The 18,521-nt window shown below is 38.0% G+C and overlaps 1 long non-coding RNA gene across 5 annotated transcripts in view; it reads right to left on the reverse strand.

The window, feature by feature from the left end:
- Nucleotides 1–10,500: 10,500 nt before the first annotated feature.
- The window catches only part of LOC103886190, a 206,121-nt gene continuing 198,100 nt past the window's right edge, over nt 10,501–18,521 (reverse strand). For all 5 annotated transcript variants that reach the window (XR_004184947.1, XR_004184952.1, XR_004184946.1 and 2 more), the window contains one exon: nt 10,501–10,617. This is a non-coding gene — a long non-coding RNA (uncharacterized LOC103886190). The remainder of the gene's footprint in view (nt 10,618–18,521) is intronic.

Here is an 18,521-nt window from a genome sequence, read left to right on the forward strand (position 1 = left end):
CAAAAAAAAGTAGGGGTTGCAATCATAGTCTCTGATAAAACAGACTTTAAACCATCAAAGATCAAAAGAGACAAAGAAGGCCATTACATAATGGTAAAAGGATCAATTCAACAGGAAGAGCTAACTATCCTAAATATATATGCACCCAATACAGGAGCATCCAGATTCATAAAGCAAGTCCTTAGAGACTTACAAAGAGACTTAGACTCCCATACAATAATAATAGGAGACTTCAACACCCCACTGTCAACATTAGACAGATCAACAAGAAAGAAAGTTAACAAGGATATCCAGGAATTGAACTAATCTCTGCACCTCATTGTCTCAGCCCAAAATCTCCTTAAGCTGATAAACAACTTCAGCAAAGTCTCAGGATACAAAATCAATGTGCAAAAATCACAAGCATTCTTATACACCAGTAACAAACAGAGAGCCAAATCATGAAAGAACTTCCATTCACAATTGCTTCAAAGAGAATAAAATATCTAGGAATCCAACTCACAAGGGATGTAAAGGACCTCTTCAAGGAGAACTACAAACCACTGCTCAGTGAAATAAAAGAGGACACAAACAAATGGAAGAACATACCATGTTCATGGATAGGAAGAATCAATTTCGTGAAAATGGCCATACTGCCCAAGGTAATTTATAGATTCAATGCCATCCCTATTAAGCTACCAATGACTTTCTTCACAGAATTGGAAAGCTGCTTTAAAGTTCATATGGAACCAAAAAAGACCCCCTCTGCATTGCCAAGACAATCCTAAGCCAAAAGAACAAAGCTGGAGACATCACGCTACCTGACTTCAAACTGTACTTCAAGGCTACAGTAACCAAAACAGCATGGTGCTGGTACCAAAACAGAGATATAGACCAATGGAACAGAACAGAGGCCTCAGAAATAATGCCACACATCTACAGCCATCTGATCTTTGACAAACCTGAGAAAAACAAGAAATGGGGAAAGGATTCCCTTTTTAATAAATGGTGCTGGGAAAACTGGCTAGCCATAAGTAGAAAGCTGAAACTGGATCCTGTCCTTACTCCTTATACGAAAATTAATTCAAGATGAATTAGAGACTTAGATGTTAGACCCAAAACCATAAAATCCCTAGAAGAAAACCTAGGTAATACCATTCAGGATACAGGCATGGGCAAGGACTTCATGTCTAAAACACCAAAAGCAATGGCAACAAAAGCCAAAATTGACAAATGGGATCTAATTAAACTAAAGAGCTTCTGCACAGCAAAAGAAACTACCATCAGAGTGAACAGGCAACCTACAAAATGGGAGAAAATTTTTGCAATCTGCTCATCTGACAAAGGGCTAATATCCAAAACCTACAAAGAACTCAAACAAATTTACGAGAAAAAAACAACCCCATCAAAAAGTGGGCAAAGGATATGAATAGACATTTCTCAAAAGAAGACTTGCATATGGCCAACAGGCACATGAAAAAATGCTCATCATCACTGGCCATCAGAGAAGTGCAAATCAAAACCACAATGAGATACCATCTCACACCAGTTAGAATGGCAATCATTAAAAACTCAGGAAACAACAGGTGCTGGAGAGGATGTGGAGAAATAGGAACACTTTTACACTGTTGGTGGGACTGTAAACTAGTTCAACCATTATGGAAAACAGTATGGCGATTCCTCAAGGATCTAGAGTTAGAAATACCATTTGACCCAGCCATCCCGTTACTGGGTATATACCCAAAGGATTATAAATCATGCTGCTATAAAGACACATGCACACGTATGTTTACTGTGGCACTATTCACAACAGCAAAGACTTGGAATCAACCCAAATGTCCATCAGTGACAGACTGAATTAAGAAAATGTGGCACATATACACCATGGAACACTATGCAGCCATGAAGAAGGATGAGTTTGTGTCCTTTTTAGGGACATGGATGCAGCTGGAAACCATCATTCTCAGCAAACTATCGCAACAACAGAAAGCCAAACACCACATGTTCTCACTCATAGGTGGGAATTGAACAATGAGATCACTTGGATTCTGGAAGGGGAACATCACACACTGGGGCCTATTATGGGGATTGGGGGGAGAGATGGCATTAGGAGTTATACCTGATGTAAATGACGAGTTGATAGGTGCTGACGAATTGATGGGTGCAGCACACCAATATGGCACAAGTATACATATGTAACCTGCACGTTGTGCACATGTACCCTAGAACTTAAAGTATTTAAAAAAACCCTAAAAAAATAGGGTATAGAAAGAACATACCTCAGTACAATAAAAGCTATATGTGACAGACCCCCCCCCCAAAAAAAAAAAAAAAACTAATGTAGGAACTACTACAGAAATAGATTTTCCTGTAATATATATTCAGAGTTGAGTTACTGCCTTTAAATACCTAATTTTTCTATAAATAGATAGCACAAGACTAATTAATCTGTGGAATCTGATAAAAGGGCCTACTATTTCTTTTTTTGCCTTTATTCTGGTAATTCCAGAATAATTTTTTCTATTCTGGCAGAAAAAGATAGGTGAGAGCCTAAGAACTAATTTATTACGTATATAACCGATACTTTTTTTTTTTAAAGCACGTTTAAAGTTTTTATGTTAACAAGAGCCAATTAGTTTATGATCACAGAGGTATTTTGCAGTGAAAACAAATCAAAACCAAATGTCATAAATTCAGAAGGTGGGGAGGCTCTTTGAGATGGGAGAATGTAATAATTGACAGCAATCCTAAGTTATTGGGATTCTGTGCTTGGGGACAGTGAGGAGGAGACTGCATTAGACCAATCAGACAATGAGGCTTGAAAAACTGAGCACTGGAAATGGATGGGATACATGGGTCATAAATGAGGAAATCAAAATGCATAGTTTTTGAGACACTATAAATGCAGTATTTAAAATGTAGTACTTAAAACAAAATTGGAAGGCTATGAGGAGATCATTTGAAAACAGGGAACGTTAAGCAAATGTTCGGAATTGGGGAGGGAGGATAAGAATCCTCTTCAGATATTACCATAATTTTCTATAAATTTCTAGTGGCTCTGGTAGTTACAGAGTTATTTACATATTTTTATGCTCTAGAAATTAAGTGATACCATTTTTTATTTTCCTGTTAATTTAAGAAAAGAACTAATCAAAGATCATTAGAAAATTTTTGAGCTAGACACTGATACAAATTTTTAAATTCTAATTACTAAAGATCAAAATCAAAATCCTATATTTTTAGTTGGCAGAGTAGATAAGCACAATAAATAGCTAATACATTTTCATGGGCTTTTACATTAACTAAAAATACTAAAAACTGTCTAACCATCTATAGTTTTTAATATATTTACATGTCCAACCCAACCCCTGGAAGCCCACTAAAACACAAATTCAGATTGCAATCCAGCTACAATGCAAGCCAGGCACAAAAGCCTTCTAATGATCTTTGATTAGTTCTTTATTAAATTCATCAAGGGAGCAAAGAAAATTTAATAATCTTCACTAGTTGTCATCTTTCTGATTAGAGTTTTGATTAGAACTTTCAGCTTTTATTTTTCTCCTTCTAGCCTTCGCCATAGCTTTGCTATTGCTTCTAGTTGGAGAGAAAGAACAAGGCAGATGGGAAAGGTTAAATAACCCATGTTTGCAGAACATGCTAAATACACCCCACATTTGCTAATATTCCCTGGATTTCGTCATCTATGTCAAGAGCTTATTGAGGGAGAAGGTCAGTAGATCTCTAAGTATCCCCTCCCACCACCTAGCCAGCCTCTTCATGTGGCAAAACATTTTTTAAACAGCGGACCTTCTGCTTTTACAAGCTTCCTGTCCAGGAATGCATCTTGCTTGCCTTTGATAGTTACTTTCCCCCGGGGTTGAAACTGATTTTTTCCCTATTTTGTTAAATTTACAAATAAAAATTGTATTGGGGGTTGGTTAGTGATACTGTACACATTTCACGCATGAAAGCAATAGGATTATAGAAGCCACCATCCATAGGTATTTAAGAAATGCCCAATTAGATTGTTCAGAATAAAGGGCTCTGAAAGGTCACTCAGTCTCGAATGAAAGGAGTGAGAAGAACAATAATGATGTTTACATTTTTCTTCCTCATACAGCGTATGGGAGAATAATGACATTCAGATTTCAATATAGCACATTTCTTCCTAGTATTCACAAATGTCGTCTCAATTATTTTTCTGCCACTGCTGAAAAGTAGGAAATGTGTAGCTATTATCTCCATTTCCCATTATATTATATCATGCTATTTTAGTATCTGCTACCTCAAAAGAAGGGCAGCTAGATAGTGTGTTTATAGTCACACTCGATCACCATTAGACCTCAGCATTGGAAAGAGATAATAGGAAAGAAGGTAAAAAGAAATAATAATGCAAACATGGGAAATTCTTAACCTACAGAAAGATTATGTTCCAAAAGTTCATTTATCAGGCTATTGTTTAGAACTCAAAAATCTGTATTTCCACAGAAACAATATTATAATTGGTAGTTAGGTTCCTAGGATAGCCCATCACAGCCAATTTATTTATGTAGTTGAAAATATAAGTGCTACAAAAATTACAGTAGCAGAAAGTTATTAAGTTAGAAATATATGGTATTTTAACTATATACAAGGTTAAATCACTTTTTTCAAACTAACCTAGTAGGCAAATGTATCTACATAGCCCCAAGTCAGTACTTCACACACTGGCAATACTGATGCTGTGCCAACCACTCAGGATCTGGGACTCTCGCAACCACAGGATCCTCAGAAGGAACTGTCTAAGAGTCCATCAGATAGGTCACTTTCCCCTTTATTTCCTAGACCACACTAGACATTGGCAACCTGGGAAAGGGCAACTTGGTGTTAAAAAATTTTTGAGTCCAGGATCCCAAGGGAAGTTCTCCTTCTCACTTCAAGTATGGTACAGGTTGCTGATTCAAATGGCGCTTTCTGGTGAATTAAACTCTAGGTTATTTTCAAACTATGCTGGGCACATACAACATGCCAGGCACCACAATGCTGAATAGAATACTAAAAACATTAATTTTGAGCTCTGGCATGCTTATAGTAATATAAAGAACATGTGAAAAAATATGGTATATAGTATATTAGGAGTAGGGTATATTTAAGGAATGTCAAAGCCAATGTTTAGTTTCAATGCCAATGAGCAAATGAAAATCTTAAAGGAATTGGTTGATTCAATTGTTAAACTAATTGGAGTTCTTGTTCAGAATACTGAATTGAGGTTATTCTTTCCTTATTGCTACTGAGAAATCGGTTTGAACTCATTCATCCTCTTTCATAGGAAAGAAGGTAAAAAGAAATAATAAAAATGCAAACATGGGAAATTCTTAACCTACAGAAGAATATTTATTAATATTTATAAATATTTTATACACTTTATATATATTTAAAATATATACATATTTTAAATACTTTCTATTTGCAAGCAAGAACATAGATATACATTTCCAAAATGAAACAAACATAGATGATACCCTCTCCCAGCATCAGAAAATGTCTAGCCTTTTGAAAACACAAACATAAAGCTGAACATCTCAAAGAACACTGCCCATTTCCCAGGGCACACATTGTTATTTCCAGACACAGTTCAGCGTTCTAGAGCTTATGGTCCTAGATTTTTTGCATGTCTCTATTACAGCACTTAATGCATAGTACCATAAGTATTTATTATAAATCTAATTCATCCACTTTCCTTTGAGCTCTTAAAAGGCAAGGATTGTTGTATCTTCTGAACCTTGCATAGTGCTTGGACCACAGCAGGAGGTCAATATGTGTAAGAAAGTGGCAATGTTCTTCCCCAACTCCTTGCTTCCTTCCATGGGCATAGAGCTCTACCGGGTGCTTTTCCTCTCCTACCTGGCTCTTCTATTTCCTTTCTCATTTTGTACAGAAACTGGGAGGACAAAGAAGTACTGTTTATTGTTCCCCCAAACACAACCAGATTGGTAGGTAGATGAAATGCAACAAATAAATTAACCTGCCCTACATCCCTACCTCCCATTTAAATTGCCATTGAATAATCAACAACTAGAGAAAGACAGCAAACACTACTAAACTTCAAAAAGACAGTTTGGGAGATTTTGATTGTACCTGAATCCATTTGCTCCATTGTATCTCAAAGGTATTTGTGTACTTACACAGATATGCACACAACCATACTCATCAGAGATCTGAGACACCATGAATAATGGTAATGCATATTCATAAATGATTTTTAGAGTGTATAATTTATGTAATCGACATAAATAGAACTTTGAGTGCTATTCTTAATATTACAATTATATATTTAGGGCACATTTTCCATAGATTTCAAAATTTTAAAAAAATTTAAGGCAGTATGTCCCACAGCAGAGTTTTAACATTTTGCCTCCCATATTGAACATCTAAATTTGAAAGATCTCTGACTGAATCAAGTAGCAGGTGTGGTCCCCTCTAATACCCAGTTATGGGATTTAAGAGAGTTTTTTTAGTGTCTCTATAATTTCTCTTAACGGGTAAAATAAAGGGGTCAACTAGATAGTCTCTTAGATCTCTGTTTTAACTCTGAAGTTTTAAATTCTAATAATTGCAATTTTTAGTGCTCTTCTAAGCTATTCTTAAAATCTTTCTAGCCAGGCACAGTGGTTCATCCCTGTAATCCTAACTACTCAGGAGGCCAAGGAGAAAGGATGGCTTGAGGCCAGGAGTTTGAGACCAGCTTGGGAACACAGCAAGATCCCCATCTCTAAACAAAGTTATTTTTTAAGTTAGCCAGGCATAGTGTCATGTACTTGCAGTCCTAGCTGCTTGGGAGGCTGAGGTGGGAGGATTACTTAAGCCCAGGAGTTTGAGGCTGCAGTGAGCTGTGATCATGCCACTGAACTACAGCCAGGGTGACAGGGCAAGACCCTGTCTCTAAATAAATAAACTTTTATTAAAAACCTTTCTCTCTTTCCTTTCTTTAAAAATCTGAGTTTCTGCTTCTATTATTTCACTCCAGTGGACAGTACTCTAGTTATGCTACAAAGAAGAATACAGTAGACAACATAACTAGAATCCTTCCAACCTTAACTAGCTGGAAGGATTCTAACTCCAGCATATAATTAGAGTAACAGCAAAGTATTTCTGCAGCCACACAAAAAGTAGAATATATATATATTATCAGAATCAATAGTTTAAACTTCCAATAATAGGGTTTAATGGAATGCAAAGGCATAATGTTTTATTAAAGAGAGGGTGTTCTTTTGTTTAGGCAAAGATCATGGAAATGGAACTAGAAAGTGGTAGTTAATTCCATTTTCTAGAACACAGACAACACACATGAAACTAGCTTGATGAAAAAGTGGCCTATTCAGCCAAAGTCATATAGAGAAAATATCAAGATAGAAAATAAGCCATTCAGCAGCAACAGTTCTGAGCATCGGGAACAACAATATTACTGGCAAGAGCTTTCCCTTCAAGCTATCAGCATCCCTGGACTTCAAAAGGATACAATTCACATGCTCTGGGAACATGCAGGCCAACAGCAGGGGAGAGAAGAGGGGGTGTCCTTCTGTGAGAAAGCATGAAATTTTTCTAAGGTACATTATAAAATGGCTTGGCAGAAGCTTGGTGTGTAAATACTAAGGTTAGCATATTCTTTGTTGTAGCTCTACAGAACGTTAAGCACTGTATTTTTAAAATCTTAACATTTTAGAGTGCTTAAAATGAGTACTCTTCCCATTTAATTGGAGCGTTTTCTCCCCTCTGATGGGCAGACTATGAGGTTTCGTGAGTGCTTTCCCTAAGTCTCAGAATCAAAGAGATTTGATTGGTTCTTTCCTTCACCAGCTTATTTTATTGTGTTGGATGATGACTTGGCTTTTCATGTAACCCTGAGAAAGAGGGATTTGTTTACGCTCCCCTGGGCTTTGGGAGGAGACTGAGATCTTTGAGGAAGAAGGCAGCTTTGGATAACACCGAGAACTAGGATTTGGTGGTGAAGTTGTGTAATGAGACCACATTCTACCCAGGACTGAACACAACTATTGAAGTCAACCTACTTGGAGGATTTGATACAGAAGTTAAAATGGGTTCAGTCTTCTTTGTAAATAAAACTGTATGTTTTTCCCTGTGGTTGTGGGATCCCAGTTAGAGTAAGCTGTTTATAATGACATAGTAAGCATGGCATCTCTATATGTTATGCATCAACGTCTTTTCACCAGTGTGCAAAGAAGGGGGGAAAAATAAACCTAACAGAGGACATGGGCCAGCTAGCTTCCTCTATTCCCAGTCATTTATTAGAAAATAATTAAGATTTCAAGATAAAATAAGTTGGTGAAACAGAAATAGGATTAATCATCTGCAAAGAGGAGAAAAAGTATTGAAATAACTTTGCACTCACTATTGCTGGGTTTAAAATGATTTCTCTTTTACAAATGTGCTTGCTCTAACATCCAGGAAATTGACCTTCTTGGCCATAGATCTAATTAGCCATGAAAGTCATTATATCACAGAAAGAGAAAGATTATGGTATAGCCTCTATCATCCACCTTAGAATTCATGGCTAGAGTGTCTGAACTGCCTGTTCTCACCTGATTTGTTGGTCACTATAAAGTTCAGATGATGTTTTCCTTAGTGATCATAAGAACTCTATTAGGAGAACTGTACTTTTAACCTTCCAGTGCAGGCCAACTATATTTAGACTTTTGTCTGCTAACACTTCAACCCTTTAATAGAAGTGAGCAAAAATTTAGAAACCCACCCAAAACTGGCAATCCCTGCACAGTTATTTCATAATATTCACTATTAGGCAAGGTCTATATTACCATACCTTCTGTTTCTGCCTGACACATGAATATGACGGTTAAAACCAAAGATAAAGGTACATTCCCTAGGAACCACAGAGATTTTTGAGACAACTGCAATGATAAAGGAAATACCTCCCAGACGTATTAAGTGCAAAAAGCTGGATGTAGCACAACACATGTGATGTGAGTCTATTGATTTAAAAACCAAGAATATGTATGTATTTCAGTCTGGAAGGACACACATCAAACACATTGCTTAGAAAGGATATTTTTGCTTTGTCTGGAATATCTGAATTTTTATAAAGGAAATCTATTAGTGTGTTGTTTTCACTTAAAACAATTTAAAACACATAGCACTAAAAATTCACACACAGTTGAGCCTTAATAACTTACACATATTTTACTTTGCTTTGTCAGGAACATGTTTTGTCCTTATATTCTCTGTAGCATATTTTATTAAAAAGTCATCAGCCGGGCGCAGTGGCTCACGCCTGTAATCCCAGCACTTTGGGAGGCTGAGGAGGGCAGATCACGAAGTCAGGAGATCGAGACCGTTCTGGCTAACACAGGGAAACCCTGTCTCTACTAATAATACAAAAACATTAGCCGGGCATGGTGGCGGGTACCTATAGTCCCAGCTACTCGGGAGGCTGAGGCAGGAGAATGGTGTGAACCCGGGAGGCAGAGCTTGCAGTGAGCCGAGATCGCGCCACTGGACTTCAGCCTGGGCGACACAGCGAGACTCCGTCTAAAAAAAAAAAAAAGTCATCAAGCACTTAGGACTTGTCTGAAGACAGAGGAAGCTTGTGAGCAAGCTGCTGCTGTAGGCTGCCTAGAATACTTTCACATATTACCTAGCATTAAATCCAGCACACAATAACCGTTGGGTGGATGGATGGACAGACAGGTGGAAAGATGGATGGACAAAGCAACAATATGAAGACCTTTTGAACTTACCATTAATCTTGGCTGACTGAGAAGAGGAGCGTGTAAGCACTCTAGAATGACAGTTCTTTTGGGCAATTTTTATTTTGCAGTAGGTTTAGAATTGCTAGTTTTTATAGTGCCTCTGACTGTATTTAAAAGAGAACTTCTCATCCTGTTTACTGACAGCTTTTCAATATTTGATATACACCACAAATCACAAAACCACTAAGCAAGTTTTCAAATGCAGTTCCAAAAAGCCCTAACAAAATTGTACTTGCCTCACCAAATGTGAAAGTTCCTCCCATGGCTTCTTCTGCCCTAAATCATTAGTTTCATTATCATCCTGAAGCAGATATTCCAAGACACCATCAATTCCTACAAAAAAAGAAGAAAAAGAAATAGATCAGGAAACACCCATCTAACTGTTTCATTAACTTCCTCAGCTGAAACTACAGTTGAGTTAAAGGTGATCAGTAAAATACCTAAAACGTTAATTTAAAAAATACTTGTGATATTATTTCTCTTTTTGACCCATCCTTAAATTTAAGTTCTTTTTTAATAGATTGGAAACAAGGGATTTATTTTTAACTCTCAATCTGTTGTCATTATGCTGAGGGTAAGTAAATGAGGGCAATGGTCAAAGTGAAAATAATCTCATAGAGAAACGGACAGAGATGGAGAGAGAATGTGCCTTTAAATCACCAGAGAGGCCATAGAAGTAGAAAGAATATCGGACAAACATATAGCCAGGTCCTAACCTTAGGGGAGGGACAGCTATGCGTGGCTTGATGGGGCTCTAAGAGTCACATATTGCTTTTTTACTGCTTCCTCTAATGTCTTTTCATCATGGTCTTAACATCGTCTTATAAACTGCTCTATCTACTGCTCACCCCTTCACTTCTAGTCTTCTGACTGCCTGCGGGGAGAGAGCAAAAATGACTTGGGATGGGAGAGATGGGCCGAGAATGATGGAATCCTGGAGAATATTCACTCATCAGCTGTGAAAAGAAGTCAGTGGACCGCTGCGGCTCTTTATTTGCATAATGAGGTTATTCCCCTGGATACCCCAAGGTTACTTCCAGGTCTAACATTTGATATTTTCATCCCTTTTGGTCAAAGATATGACACTGCCTGGAGAAATTAAGTGTCCTATGACATTAACTTAACATTAAGTAGTAGGAATTAAAGATATCACTGTTACAAAGATATATTACATTGTTACAAATATATATACAGCAAAGATATATTAATAAAGATATCATTCTCTGTTAATGTTCTACAGGAATCTTTTCCTTCCAGTGTATTTATATTGTAAAAATGGTTCTGATGTCTCCTGGCAGCAATGCAGAACTACAATGTAAAGGAATGGGGACATGGAGGTCAGTGGGGAAATGTATAGATTGTAGTATCCAGTGTTTTCAAATCATCTGTCTATATATGAAAACTGAGAATCAATCTGTAAATGTTCAAGTATGGATGGTTGTTTTATATTAAAAAAAATAGTTCTAACTTTAATACACTTAAGACGTTTTCCTGGAAAATTTTCTAATTTAGCATGATGAAAAGAATGACTGGTTTTTGAAGTGCAGTTGAACAGGCAAATTTCCTTTATAAGAAAATAACACATAAATGCAAGGATTACAACTTTGAAATTGCTTGAAATCTTTTCTACCAGCAAACACTGAAATTTATATCTATTTATATTACCTTCTTTCAACAAATGCTTTAACCTTAGCATTTTATAGCCCCTTCCTTTATATCCTCCTAAGCAAAAACTAATTTTGTGGCAAACATTTAGTGAAATATGATTCTTCTCACCTATTTCATTCTATCCATATGGCTTCTAAGTCTTGAGAGTACAGGTGGAAATTGTCCATAGCAAATTGTTCTTGTCATTGTTTCCTGAATATTTCAGTATTCAATTAACCATAGTTTAAATTAGTCAGAACATCCAGGAAATGAACACTGGTGAGACTGAATGAGGCAGAAAATTTGATTGTGTTATACATGAAATTCAGCTATTCAGTGAAATTCTCCAATTGTGGTAATTCTGCTGTCCTGATTACAATTATTTCATCTATGTGGTGCATATATATTTTAATCTTCTCCTGACACCGTCTGTTGTTATAAATGAATTTGTCTTCCCAGCTATTCACAAACGCATTTGCATTATTGAGGTCATGTCTGCCTATAGGTCTTGGTTCCATGATTTAAACAATACTTAATCTTACCTCCTGGGATTATTTTTGCATCAGATGATAATTGATTGGAAATCCACTGACAAATAATAAAGATATCATTTTCTGTTAATGAGCTTGACAAAGGAGGGTTCGTGCCCTTATATTTTAAAAAGAAACATTTCTTGACCTTGAATACAGGACTAAAATTACCTTATATCACGAAACATTCACAATAGAATGTTAGTTAAGCTTAACAGTTTTCTGGCAAAAGCCCTTCTAGATACTTGCAGAATTCCTGTGAAAGCGGGTTCTAAACATGTTTTCAGCCCATGTGGCCCTGACCTCTGGAAGTTAGTCCACTTACAGTCTACATCCAGATTTTCTTTCCTATTTTCCTTCCTCCCTCCCTCCCTCTCTCCTTCCTTTCTTTAGTTCCTTAACGTATTTCTTTGTTCTTTTTTTTCCTCTATAGTGTCTAGTTGCTTTTTCCAATTTCCATTGTTAAGGCTGGGATTCCATAGGAAATAAAGGTGAAAAGAAGTAAAAAATGGCACCTTGGGGGAGTGCAGAGAAGATGTGGGAGCAGTGACATATTTTTTAGTGTCTCCTTTTAATTTCTCCCCATTTATGCTTATTTTATTCTTTTCAAATTTTTTAAAGTTTATTATTATTTTTAGAGATGGACTCTCGCTATATTAACCCAGCTGGCTTCAGACTCCTAGGCTCAAGTGATCCTCCTGCCTCAGCCTTCTTTGTAGGTGTGCACCACCTAGCCTGGCTATTTTTGTTGTCTATTTCACTCAATTTATACAACAAAACCTGAGACAAGTAGTCTTGCTTTATTTTTCAGTTCTTAAGCAGCTATTATGTAAAGATAGCTAAAATTTTCTTCAAAAAGAAAAAACTGCCATCCATTTTTATTTTTATGGAAATTTTGGAAAGCTTAAAAACACTTCTGTTGAAGAGAACTGACATCCTATAAGCATACAGTCTCAAGTCAATACCTAGAGGTTCCCAGTACTAGTCCAAACTCCATTACTGATGGCATCATGGCAAGGTTTTGAAAATCACTTATTTTCTTAGCATTTTCCCCTAAATCAGGGACAATGATAACATCCTCTCCACAAAAGTACAAGGTAACTATCAAGGATTGACTCTCTCAAAATATAAATCCCGGAAGGCAGGCAAGATGGCCGAATGGAAACAGCTCCAGTCTACAGTTCCCAGCGAGATTAATGCAAAAGGCAGGCGATTTCTGCATTTCCCTCTGAGGTACCCAGTTAATCTCATTGGGACTGGTTAGACAGCAGGTGTAGCCCACAGAGGGCGAGCCAAAGCAGGATGGGGCATTGCCTCACCCAGGAAGCGCATGGGGTCAGGGAACTCCCTCCCCTAGCCAATGGAAGCTCTGAGAGACTGTGCCAAGAGGAGCGGTGCACTTTGGCCCAGAGACTATGCTTTTCCACAGTCTTTCCAACCCCTAGACCAGGAGATTCCCTCCAGTACCTACACCACAAGGGACCTGGGTTTCAAGCGCAAAACCGGGTGGCCACTTGGGCAGACACTGAGCTAGCTGCAGGGTTGGTTGGTTGGTTGTTTTCCATACCCCAGTGGCACCTGGAATGTCAGTGAGAGAACTGTTCACTCCCCTGGAAAGGGGGCGGAAGCCAGGGAGCCAAGTGGTCTCACTCAGCGGATCCCACCCCCACAGAGCCCAGCAAGTTAAGATCCATTGGCTTGAAATTCTCATTGCCAGCACAGCAGTCTGAAGTTGACCTGGGACACTCGAGCTTGGTTGGGGGAGGGGCGTCTGCCATTACTGAAGTTGAGTAGGCGGTTTTACCCTCACAGTGTAAACAAAGCTGCCAGAAAGTTCGAACTTGGAGAGGCCCACCGCAGCTCTGCAAAGCTGCTGTAGCAAGACTCCCTCTCTCGATTCCTCCTCTCTGGGCAGGGCATCGCTGAAAGAAAGGCAGCAGCCTAAATCAGGGGCTTATAGATAAAACCCTCATAACCCTGGGACAGAGCACCTGGGAGAAGGGGCGGCTGTGGGTACAGCTTCAGCGTACTTAAATGCCCCTGCCTGATGGCTCTGAAGAGAGCAGCGGATCTTCCGGCACAGTGTAGAAGTTCTGCTAAGGGTCAGACTGCCTCCTCAAATGGGTCCCTGACCCCATGTCTCCTGACTGGGAGATACCTCCCAGCAGGGGCCGATAGACACCTCATACAGGAAAGCTCCAGCTGGCATCTGGTGGATGCCCCTCTGGGACGAAGCTTCCAGAGGAAGGAACAGACAGCAATCTTTACTGTTCTGCAGCCTCTACTGGAGATACCCAGGCAAACTGGGCCTGGAGTGGACCTCCAGCAAACTCCAGCAGAACTGCAGCAGAGTGACCTGTTAGAAGGAAAACTAACGAATAGAAAGAAATAGCATCAACATCAACACAAAGGACGTCCAGACACGGAAAATCCCATCCAAAGGTCACCAGCATCAAAGACCAAAGGTAGATAAATCCACAAAGATGAGGAAAAACCAGCACAAAAAGTCTGAAAATTTCTAACACCAGAATGCCTCATCTCCTCCAAAGGATCACAACTCCTCACCAGCAAGGGAACAAAACCAAAGAATGAGTTTGACAAATTGACAGAAATAGGCTTCAGAAGGTGGGTAATAACAAACTCCTCCAAACTAAAGGAGCATGTTCTAACCCAATGCAAGGAAGCTAAGAACCTTGAAAAGAGGTTAGACGAATTGCTAACTAGAATAACCAGTTTATAGAAGAACATAAATTACCTGATGGAGCTGAAAAACACAGCACGAAACTTCATGAAGCATACTCAAGTATCAATAGCTGAATCAATCAAGTAGAAGAAAGATATCAGAGATTGAAGATCAACTTAATGAAATAAAGCATGAAGACAAAATTAGAGAAAAAATAAAAAGAAATGAACAAAGCCTCCAAGAAATATGGAACTATGTGAAAAGACCAAATCTACATTTGATTGGTGTACCTGAAAGTGACAGGGAGAATGAAACCAAGTTGGAACACATGCTTCAGGATATTACCCAGGAGAACTCCCCCAACCTAGCAAGATAAGCCAACATTCAAATTCAGGAAATACAGAGAACACCACAAAGATACTCTTCAAGAAGAGCAGTCCCAAGACACATAATTGTCAGATTCACCAATGTTGAAATGGAGGAAAAAATGTTAAGGGAAGCCAGAGAGAAAGGTCGGGTTACCCACAAAGGGAAGCCCATCAGACTAAAAGCAGATCTCTTGGCAGAAAGCCTACAAACCAGAAGAGAGTGGGAGCCAATATTCAACATTCTTAAAATAATTTTCAACCCAGAATTTCATATCCAGCCAAACTAAGCTTCATAAATAAAGGAGAAATAAAATCCTTTACAGACAAGCAAATGCTGAGAGATTTTGTCACCACCAGGTCTGCCTTATAAGAGCTCCTGAAGGAAGCACAAAACCAGATAAGGAACAACAGATAGCAGCCACTGCAAAAACATACCAAATTGCAAAGACCATCAACACTGTGAAGAAACTGCATCAATTAATGGGCAAAATAACCAGCTAGCATCATAATGACAGGATCAGATTCACATATAACAATATTAACCTTAAATGTAAATGGGCTAAATTCCCAAACTAAAAGACACAGACTGGCAAATTGGATAAAGAGTCAAGACCCATCAGTGTGCTGTATTCAGGAGACCCATTACACGTGCAAAGACACACATAGGCTCAAAATAAAGGGATGGACTAATGTTTACCAAGCAAATGGAAAGCAAAAAAAAAAAAAGCAGGGCTTGCAATCCTAGTCTCTGATAAAACAGACTTTAAACCAACAAAGATAAGATCAAAAGAGACAAAGAAGAGCATTACATAATGGTAAAGGGATGAATTCAACAAGAAGAGCTAACTATCCTAAATATACATGCACCCAATATAGGAGCACCCAGATTCATAAAGCAAGTCCTGAGAAACCTACAAAAAAACTTAGACACCCACACAATAATAGTGGGAGACTAACACTGTCAATATTAGACAGATCAATGAGACAGACAATTAACAAGGATATTCAGGACTTTAACTCAACTCTGGACTAAGCAGAACTAACAGACATCTACAGAACTCTCCACCCCAAATCAACAGAATATACATTCTTCTCAGCACCACACTGCACTTACTCTAAAACTGACCACATAATTGGAAGTAAAACACTCCTCAGCAAATGCAAAAGAATGGAAATCATAACAAACAGAGTCTCAGACCACAGTGTAATCAAATTAGAGCTCAGGATTAAGAAACTCACTCAAAACTGCACAACTACATGGAAACTGAACAAATTGCTCCTAAATAACTACTGGGTAAATGAGGAAATTAAGGCAGAAATAAATAAGTTATTTGAAACCAATAAGAACAAAGACACAACGTACCAGAACCTCTGGGACACAGCTAAAGCAGTGTTTAGAGGGAAATTTGTAGCACTAAATGCCCACAAGAGAAAGCAGGAAAGATCTAAAATCAATACCCTAACATCACAATTAAAAGAACTAGAGAAGCAAAAGCAAACAAATTCAAAAGCTAGCAGAAGACAAGAAATAATAAAATCAGAGCAGAACTGAAGGGGATAGAGACACAAAAAACCCTTCAAAAAAAGAATCCAGGAGCTGGTTTTTTGAAATGATCAACAAAATAGACCGCTAACCACACTAATAAAAGAAGAATCAAATAGATGCAATAAAAAAATGATAAAGGGGATATCACCACTGATCCCACAGAAAAAGAAACTACTATCAGAGAATACTATAAACACCTCTACACAAACAAACTAGAAAACCTGTAAGAAATGGATAAATTCCTGGACAAATACACCCTCACCCTCCCAAGTCTAAACCAGGAAGAAGTTGAATCCCTGAATAGACCAATAACAAGTTCTGAAATTGAGGCAGTAATTAACATCCTACCAACCAAAAAACTTCGAGGACTAGATGGATTCACAGCCAAATTCTACCAGAGGAACAAGGAGATGCTGGTACCATTCCTTCTGAAACTATTCCAAACAAAAGAAAAAGAGGGAATCCTTTCTAACTCATTTTATGAGGCCAGCATCCTGATACCAAAACCTGGCAGAGACACAATCAAAAACGAAAATTTCAGTCCAATATCCCTGATGAACATCGATGCAAAAATCCTCAATAAAACCCTGGCAAACCAAATCCAGCAGCACATCAAAAACTTTTCCATGATCAAGTCAGCTTCATGACTTGGGATGCAAGGCTGGTTCAATATATGCAAATCAATAAACATAATCCATCACATAAATAGAACCAATGACAAAAATCACATGATTATCTCAATAGATGCAGAAAAGACCTTTGATAGAATTCAATACCCCTTCATGCTAAAAACTCTCAATGAACTAGGTATTGATGGAATGTATCTCAAAATAATAAGAGTTTTTATGAAAAACCCACAGCCAATATCATACTGAATGGGCAAAAACTGGAAGCATTCCCTTTGAAAACTGACACAAGACAAGGATGCCCTCTCTCACCACTCCTATTCAACGTAGTATTGGAAATTCTGGCCAGGGCAATCAGGCAAGAAAAAGAAATAAAGGGTATTCAAACAGGAAAAGAGGAAGTCAAATTGTCTCTGTTTGCAGATGACATGATTGTATATTTAGAAAACCCCATCATCTCAGCCCAAAATCTCCTTAAGCTGATAAGCAACTTCAGCAAAGTCTCAGGATACAAAATCAATGTGCAAAAATTACAAGCATTTCTATACACCAACAATAGAAAAGCCAAATCATGCGTGAACTCCCATTCACAATTGCTACAAAGAGAATAAAACACCTAGGAATTCAACTTACAAGGGATGTGAAGGACCTCTTCAAGGAGAGCTACAAACCCCTGCTCAAAGAAATCAGGACACAAACAAATGGAAAAACATTCCATGCTCATGGATAAGAAGAATCAATATCATGAAAATGGCCATACTGCCCAAAGTAATTTATAGTTGATGCTATCCCCATCAAGCTACCATTGACATTCTTCACAGAATTAGAAAATACTACTTTAAATTTCAGAAAAAGAGCTCACATAGCCAAGACAATCCTAAGCAAAAAGAACAAAGCTGGAGGCATCACGCTACCTGACTTCAAACTATACTACAAGGTTACAGTAACCAAAACAGCATCGTACTGGTACCAAAACAGAGATATAGACCAATGGAACAGAACAGAGGCCTCAGAAATAACACCATACATCTACAACCATCTGATCTTTGACAAACCTGACAAAAACAAGCAATGGGCAAAGGATTCTCTATTTAATAAATAGTGTTGGGAAAATTGGCTAGCCATATGCAGAAAACTGAAACTGAACTCCTTCCTTCCACCTTATGCAAAAATTAACTCAAGATGAATTAAAGATGTAAACTTAGGACCTAAAACCATAAAAATGCTAGAAGAAAACCTAGGCAATACCATTCAGGACATAGGCATGGGCAAAGACTTCATGACTAAAACACTAAAAGCAATGGCAACAAAAGCCAAAATTGACAAATGGGATCTAATTAAAGAGCTTCTGCACAGCAAAAGAAACTATCATCAGAGT

The sequence above is a fragment of the Papio anubis genome, chromosome 7, assembly GCF_008728515.1.
Source record: "Papio anubis isolate 15944 chromosome 7, Panubis1.0, whole genome shotgun sequence".
NCBI classification, from domain to species: Eukaryota; Metazoa; Chordata; class Mammalia; order Primates; family Cercopithecidae; genus Papio; species Papio anubis.